Genomic DNA, 8,494 nt, shown 5'->3' on the forward strand with positions numbered 1-8,494 from the left:
CCGGCCGCCGCACTCCTCCAGCTCCACCGCGCCATCGTCGGAATCCTCGCCGGCGCGAGCTCGCCGCCACCCGAGCTCGCCGGCCCGGTCCCGCGCCGCCCGCCGCCGCCGAGTTGCCGCCCCGGCAAGCCTCCTCATCGGCCGGCAACTCCTCCTCTCAAGGCCCCTCTCCGGCAAGTCCCTTCTCCGGCGAGCTCGAGCGAACTCCGGCCGACGAACCTCGAACCGCGTGCCCCGGATCTGGATCTGGATCCCCACGGTTGACTTTCTCCCGAAACCCTAGTTCAAATGCCCTTGTTCATCGCATCGTAACTTTGCAACCGTAACTCCGTTTTGGGCATATAGCATATCAAATTGTTCATCTCAGAGAGTACATCATTTCATTCCATTGCATCATTTTCATTTGAGTTCATCTTGATGCCCGAAATGCTGTTAAAAGAGTGCTACTTGAGATAATTGTCAGATCTGCTGCTCCATTTAGATATTTGTCATTTTTTCCATGATTATTGTGTGCATGATATGCCCATGAGCTCTACATATGTTTTGTTAAGGGTTTTGCCATCTTTCTAGAGGTGCAACCCATGTATTTTTGTGATGTGTGTGGTGACTAGCACAAGCTTGCAAAGTGAGGCACTTGGTAATGCTGATTTCAGGGACTTAGCATTTCCACTAAGTCCTTGACATGTTTATCTCATATGGCCATATGTTCATGTCGTTTCCTACTGATCCGTGCCTCTTTTGACGATGATCAGTAAGGATGTTTTATTAATCTTGTAGTGCTCTATCCATCAATGTCTTTGTTTCCAATTATGGAGCACCCTAGCTTGAGTCAATCGAGCTCTACTTTTGCTACTTCGTGAATCCGAGCAGATTGTCTACTTGTTAGCAATTTTGCCGGGGATGTTGTAGTTGATCCGTGCATGCTATGTTATTGTTCTTGCCATGTCTAGCTTGAATTTTTTGTATTCTTGATGGACATATGATTAGCTTTTCATGACTTGCTCCGTAGTGAGTGCATCGAGCTCGTAAACATGCCTACTTGATATCTGTTTTCAGCATGCTCCAGTTTTCACTAAGTCTGAGAACCGATTATGTTTTGCCATGTTCACATGCTTGCAAATGTGTTTTCTGATCCCTTTTGGCTCAAGGTCACTAAGGGACTTTTGTTAAGCTTTTTGAGTAGCTCCATGCCATGTTTTACTTTGCCATGTTCAGGTCCTGTAGCATATAGTTTTGTTGCTCCAAAGAGTGCTATCTGATCTAAGATTCCAGACAAGTGTTAATTTCACTAAGTCTGAAATTTGTTTACCATATGTATTTTTGCCATGCTTGTTTGAACCTGTTAATGGATGAATTGGCCGTAGCTCAGTGCTAGACTTTTGTTAAGCATCTTGAATGCATCCCTGCCATGTATTTTTATGCCATGTTTGAGTGCTGTAGCATGTTCATCTTGTTGCATTTAGATGGCTACTTGCTGTAAATCGCAGATCGTGGTCATATTTGAATCGCATGCCATTTCCAAACCGTGACTCCGATTCCGGCGTTGTTTATATCGTTTTCAAGTGATTGTGATTCGTTTGCTTATTTGTCTTGTTTGGGTAGAGCCGGGAGACAAGTTCGCTAACAAGGAGCCCATTGAGTTTGCTTTCGAGGATCCAGGCAACTCTAACAACTTTACAGGCAAGATGATCATACCCTCGAAATCACTACTATCTTTGCTTTGCTAGATGCTCGCTCTTTTGCTATGCCAATGCTACGATGGCTACCACTTGCTTTAAAGCCTTCCATATTGTTGAACCAATCCTCTAACCCACCTTGTCCTAGCAAACTGTTGTTTGGCTGTGTTACCGTTTTGCTCAGCCCCTCTTATAGCGTTGTTAGTTGCAGGTGAAGATTGAAGTATGTTCCTTGTTGGAACATGGAGATGTTGTTCCTTGTTGGAACATGTTTTGCTTGTTGGGATATCACAATATATCTTATTTAATTAATGCATCTATATAATTGGTAAAGGGTGGAAGGCTCGGCCTTATGCCTGGTGTTTTGTTCCACTCTTGCCACCCTAGTTTCCGTCATATCGGTGTTATGTTCCCCGATTTTGCGTTCCTTACGCGGTTGGGTTATAATGGGAGCCCCTTGATAGTTCGCCTTGATTAAAGCTTTTCCAGCAATGCCCAACCTTGGTTTTACCATTTGCCACCTATCCTCTTTTTCCCTTGGGTTTTCAGAGCCCGAGGGTCATCTTATTTAACCCCCCCCCCCTGGGGCCAATGCTCCTCTGAGTGTTGGTCCACCTGTCAGCTGTCGGTGGCCACCAGGGGCAACTCTGGGCTGGCCTACCCGTACCTAAGACAACCTGAGTGTGCCCTGAGAAAGAGATATGTGCAGCTCCTATCGGGATTTGTCGGCACATTCAGGCGGTGTTGCTGGTTTTGTTTTAACCTGTCGTAGTGTCTTGAAGAACCGAGGTACCGAGTCTGATTGGAACGTCTCGGGAGGAGGTCTATTCCTTCATTGACCGTGAGAGCTTGTCATGGGATAAGTTGGGACTCCCCTGTAGGGATTTGAACTTTCGAAAGCCGTGCCCGCGGTTATGGGCAGATGGGAATTTGTTAATGTCCGGTTGTAGATAACTTGAACCTTAACTTAATTAAAATTAATCAACAGTGTGAGTTACCGTGATGGTCTCTTCTCAGTGGAGTCCGGGAAGTGAACACGGTGTTGGAGTAATGCTTGCGCAGGTTGTTCTCTAGATTCTCGCTCGTGCTTTGCCTCCTCTTCTCGCTCTCTTTTGCGAACAGGTTAGCCACCATATATGCTAGTCGCTTGCTGCAGCTCCACATATTTCCCTTGCCTTACCTATTAAGCTTAAATTGTCTTGATCGCGAGGGTGCGAGATTGCTGAGTCCCGGTGGCTCACAGATTACTTCCATACCAGATGGAGGGCCTGATGATTCCGCTCCAGGTGACGCGCTTGAGCTCAAGTGGGAGTTTGACGAGGACTCTCAACGATACTATGTTTCTTTTCCTGATGATCAGTAGTGGTGCCCAGTTGGGGTGATCGGGACCGTGTCGCATGTTGGGTTGTCTTTTATTTTGGCGTCGTAGTCGGGCCATGAGTGTTTGAATGTTGTAATGCTATTTATGTAATTGATTGACGTGGCGAGTGTAAGCCAACTATGTTATCTTCCCTTTATTATTTATATTACATGGGATGTTGTGAAGATTGCCTAACTTGCGACATTGCCTTCAATGCAATTATGCCTCTAAGTCGTGCCTCGACACGTGGGAGCTATAGTCGCATCGAGGGTGTTATAGTTGGGTTACCCACGTCCGTATTGATGGGAATCCCGTAATAAGGGGACATGATCTCTGCTTCGACAAGACGTGCCAAGGAAACCGCCTCGCGAAACACGCTGAGGTTGGTTGTGAAAAACGATTCGAATGATGACCTGGCTGTGGTGTGATGTCACACTGCGGAATGCGTCGGCAGATTAGATTTGTGAAAATAGTATTCTCTCTACGGTTGTATGTGGAACTTGTTTTGTAGAGCCGGACACGATCCTCGTGTTCAAAATCTTCTATGAAGTATTCGGAGGAGGAACCCGCCTTGCAATGCCAAAGACAATCTGCGCGCCGGAAACATCGTCATTGAAGCCTGGTTCAGGGGCTACTGAGGGAGTCCTGGATTAGGGGGTACCCGGACAGCCGGATTATATCCTTTAGCCGGACTGTTGGACTATGAAGATACAAGATTGAAGACTTCGTCCCATGTTCGGATGGGACTCTCCTTGGCGTGGAAGGCAAGCTTGGCAATACGGATATGTAGATCTCCTTCCTTGTAACCGACTCTATGTAACCCTAGCCCCCTCCGGTGTCTATATAAACCGGAGGGTTTAGTCCGTAGGACCAAGGACAACAATCATACCATAGGCTAGCTTCTAGGGTTTAGCCTCTTCGATCTCGTGGTAGATCAACTCTTGTAATACTCATATCATCAAGATCAATCAAGCAGGAGTAGGGTTTTACCTCCATCGAGAGGGCCCGAACCTGGGTAAAAACATCGTGTCCCCCGCCTGTTACCATCCGCCTAGACGCACAGTTTCGTACCCCCTACCCGAGATCCGCCGGTTTTGACACCGACAACGCGCACAAAACATCAAGCTAGCGCTGGCACTAGTACTATTAGTAGATGCAAATCCACGAATACCCGCGTGTGTCTCTTTGGATTGCTACAACAAATAAACTAGGTGCTATTATTCCTACTAATTTTTTGCTTGCATGGGCTTATTTTTCCTGAGGAATATTACTCTGGTTTGTTCCATCCTTTGTACATAGGACTATCAAATGCTAGTCGCATTAACGATAGTTGGGTGATGCTTCGGTCATTTTCCCGTCCGCAATTCGGCGAACGCCACATCGGGAACTAGGACCGCCCTGCGAATTCAGGCTTTGCCACGCCGACGCCCTGCATCGACATTGGCTTCAATGCCAGGCCACATCTCTTTAAAAATTAATTTGCGTAAATTAATTATGCGAGGATTTTTGATATATTTATATTATTATTTTTTGGGCTGCACTATTTTACACGTGTAGGTAATCGACTTCGACTGCATCACGTGGTCACTTTGGCAAGCCGACGTCGTCGTCCCAATCGGCATAAATTGGCTCGTGTGATCACCTTGTTGGTCGAATTGCCATACCGGCATGTTTGGTTGCCTCGGGGATTTCAGCATCGCTGAGAGAGTTCTACCTCAACGAATGTTCGGCACACGGGCCATATTTCTTTTATTACTCTCTTTGCATAAATTATTAATTATTGAATGAATGTATTATTATTATTACTATTATCTTTGGCGTGCACTATTTTCTGTGCATAGGTAAATGATCCGGGTTTGGCAGCGTTGTCACCTCGGCGTACCGACATACCATGCCACCTCGGCTGGACCAGTGGCTTCGTCATCACTTCATTAAACCATGCTGGGGACTTCGGCGTCATACTGCCGTCCTGCTCCGTCGCATCGGTCAGACTGGGGGTTCCACCTCGCCACATTGGCCGTGCTATGTCACCACTTCGGAATGCCGAGCTCTTTGCTCCGCCACCTTGGGACCTGGACTAGGGGGTACTCACCACGTTGTCTCCCGGCCAGCTGGATCGAGCCGAGGACCCCCATGGCGGTTCACTTATGGGCCACTTCAGGCAACTCATGCCGCATACAAGGAGGATTCCACAAGACTTGGCGCCCAAGACAAGGACTCCTCTAAACCCTAGGCCTCTAGTATGTTATATAAACCAAGGCCAGGCTAGTCAATAGAACATCTCATATTCATTACTGCAATCTCGTGGTAGATACATGTACTATGTACTATCCTCATATCAATACAATCAAAAGCAGGACGTAGGGTATTATCTCTTCAAGAGATCCCGAACCTGGGTAAAATCCTGTGTCCATGTTATCATCGCTCCAAGATGCCTAGCTTAGGACTAAGGATGTGATTCCAGAATGTAGAGAAAGCAAGGGAATTTTATAACAGATGCGCCAGACACGCTGGTTTTGGAATCAGGAAGACGGGAGGGAATGACAATCAAAAGTATTTTGTTTGCGCGTTCCAAGGGAAAAACACAACTTCTGTTCTAGAGGCTGACAGGAAGTGAAACAAAACATTGCAGAGGATAGGCTGCAATGCAAGAATGAGGGTGAAGGTGCAGGAGGATAGCACATGTGTGGTAGTGGACATTGAGTACAATCTAATCACCACCTCATGCAAACTGATGACATGCTGGTATTCTTGCACTCACACAAGAATTATGACCCCACTATTTTGGAGTACGTAAAGCTCCTGCAGTACCATGATGTCAAGAAGACAACAATCATGTCCATGCTATCTGAAAATGAAGATGGAAGCTACTTCCTAAGCATGACCGGACGAGGCCTACTAAACCAGTAAGTATTTAAAAATGCACATACTACAATGTACATAGCATCCTAAGTCACAACCCTTTGCTAGCAAAAATAGCAAATGCATGTTTGCATATAATTTTTGCAGGAAAGCCATGAATGCAAGGAAAGATGATTTGGATGATTTATTGAAACTTGTATCTTTCTTTAAAGACATGAAGGCAATCAATGATGAGTTTTTCTATGACATACAAGTAGACAGCGACAAATCAGTTAAAAACATTTTCTGGTCTAATGCAAGCTGTCGAGGAGTGTATCAAGACTTTGGAGATTGCGTAACATTCGACACAACTTACAAGACCAACAGATTTCATATGCCTCTGGGAGTGTTTGTTAGAACAAACCATCACTTGCAGTCAACGATATTTGTTGTTGCCCCGATCAGAGACGAAGATGCAAAGTCATTCAAGTGGTTGTTTGATACATTTGTACGGTGCATGAACAACAAACACCCAACTTGCATTCTAACAGGTAAGTTCAAAAAAAATCTACAAGTTTCATCAAATTTTTAGTCTATGGGTCTGTATTTGGGTACACTGGTTTTATCTGAAATTAATGTAAAGCAAGTAGTTCAACTACTGTTAGCACAGAAGTCCAACAAAACAGTACAAGAAGCAAAATTATATGTCACATGTTTAGAAAAATATAGTTCTGGCTGTGAAGTTCAAATGCAGGAATCATAGAAGTTCAGGGACACTGCTGTAAGAAAAATACATGTAACGTGTTCAGAAAAAATATAGTTATGTATGTGAAGTTCAAGCACTGATACCATAGAAGTTCAACAACACTGTTGTAAGAAAATTTTGTGTGACACTACTAGGTAGTCCTACTGCTACATGTGAAGTTCAAGCACTGGTACCACAGAAGTTCAACAACACTGTTGTAAGGAAAATATAACCTACACAAGTTTGCTAGGCGGGTAAATGCTTGCATACAAACTTGGATGCATAAGGAGAACGAGCAAACAATGAAGAGCATGGTATTAAGACAAAAAAACACCCCCATCATATTGTGACTTCCTTCAACATGTGCACTTTGTATTTAAAAAATGAAACCCATAACTCTGCTTCGACTAATATCTTATTTTTTGACATGTGCACACCAATCCTGTGACAAAAACAACTTACGGCTATGAGGAAGACATGGCTATCAAGTACATGAGAGCCCTGTACAGCGAGATGAGGACTAGGATGATAAAAGCCACACTATTTCGCGCAAAGCCTACAATAGAGCCCACTAAGTACCTTGTGTACTACCACAACGAGGCTAGCCATCATGATGAAGAAAGATTTGCCCGGTCAAAGCATGAATTCCAGGTTGTAGCTGACCCAGATAATGAAATATACGAGTGTGAATGCAAGCTTTGGACACACACAGGTGAGTGGAAAAACAAACTCATTAAATATCTAAACTAGTAGTATCATATCAAATATATGAAACTCACTGCTAGCTCACAAACTATGTATTATGCATTCATCACAAAATACAGACTTGTTCTGCCTTCACTGGACTACCTGAAGCCTGACAAATTTCCAGACAAGTATATTCTCAAACGGTACACAAAGACTGCAAAATCACAACCAACATTTCATACAAGGGACTACAACACAACTGCATCAGATGGCAGCTCAAGACTACGAAGCAAGACATCTTGCTACAGCTAAATTTGATGGTTAACAAGAAAGCAATGAGATGTGACCAGCAATATGACAGAGCCTTCTATGTTCTCAAGAGGCTCGTGGAAGAACTTGATGCAATACATTCAGCAAATCGAGCGGATGCTGACGAAAGGATGGCTAAAGAGGATGCTGAAATTGAAGATGACCTTCAATACTATGAAGCTACAAATGCTGCAGACCGCTGCTCAAGCCAACCAATGCAAGCAGGGTGTTGACCAATTAATGCAGTAGTGGCAGCAAGAGACGATGAAACTGCCACTGTACTCTGAAACAAAGGGTAGGAAGAAACTTTCTGCAGCAAAGAAAAGTGACAAGAGAGCTCAAATAAAGGCACCATCTGCAGATGGAGTCATCGTGCTCGATGAGAACAGAGTGCCACTTGGACATAGGTAATGTAGTGTGTGCAAAAAGGTTGCAGGACACAACAAACTCACCTCTCCAACACTCTTAGAAAGAAACGATGCCGAGGAGGTCAAGCAACCCAAAGTTCAAAAACAGCAGCCCAAAGTTATAGAACAAAAAAAAGGGACCACACCCACAGAAAGCAAGCAGCAGGCTTTGTAGCATATGCAAAGAGTATGAACCACACAATGCAAGAAAATGCCCAAAGCACGCAAATGCTGAAAAGACAAGCCAAAAGCCAGAAAAGAAACTGAAAGAAAAACCTAGAGCCGGCAACAAGAAAGTTGTGGAAGATGAAGAGGAGGATGAGGAAGATGAAGATGAAGACATCATCGAAGAAGAGGAAGTGGAAGAGGAAGAGGAAGAGGAAGAGGAAGATGAAGAGAAAGATGAAGATGAAGAGGAAGAGGAAGAGGAAGATGAAGATGAATAGGAAGAGGTACATGTCAAGCAAAA

Source organism: Triticum aestivum, chromosome 2A (assembly GCF_018294505.1).
Source record: "Triticum aestivum cultivar Chinese Spring chromosome 2A, IWGSC CS RefSeq v2.1, whole genome shotgun sequence".
Taxonomy (NCBI): domain Eukaryota; kingdom Viridiplantae; phylum Streptophyta; class Magnoliopsida; order Poales; family Poaceae; genus Triticum; species Triticum aestivum.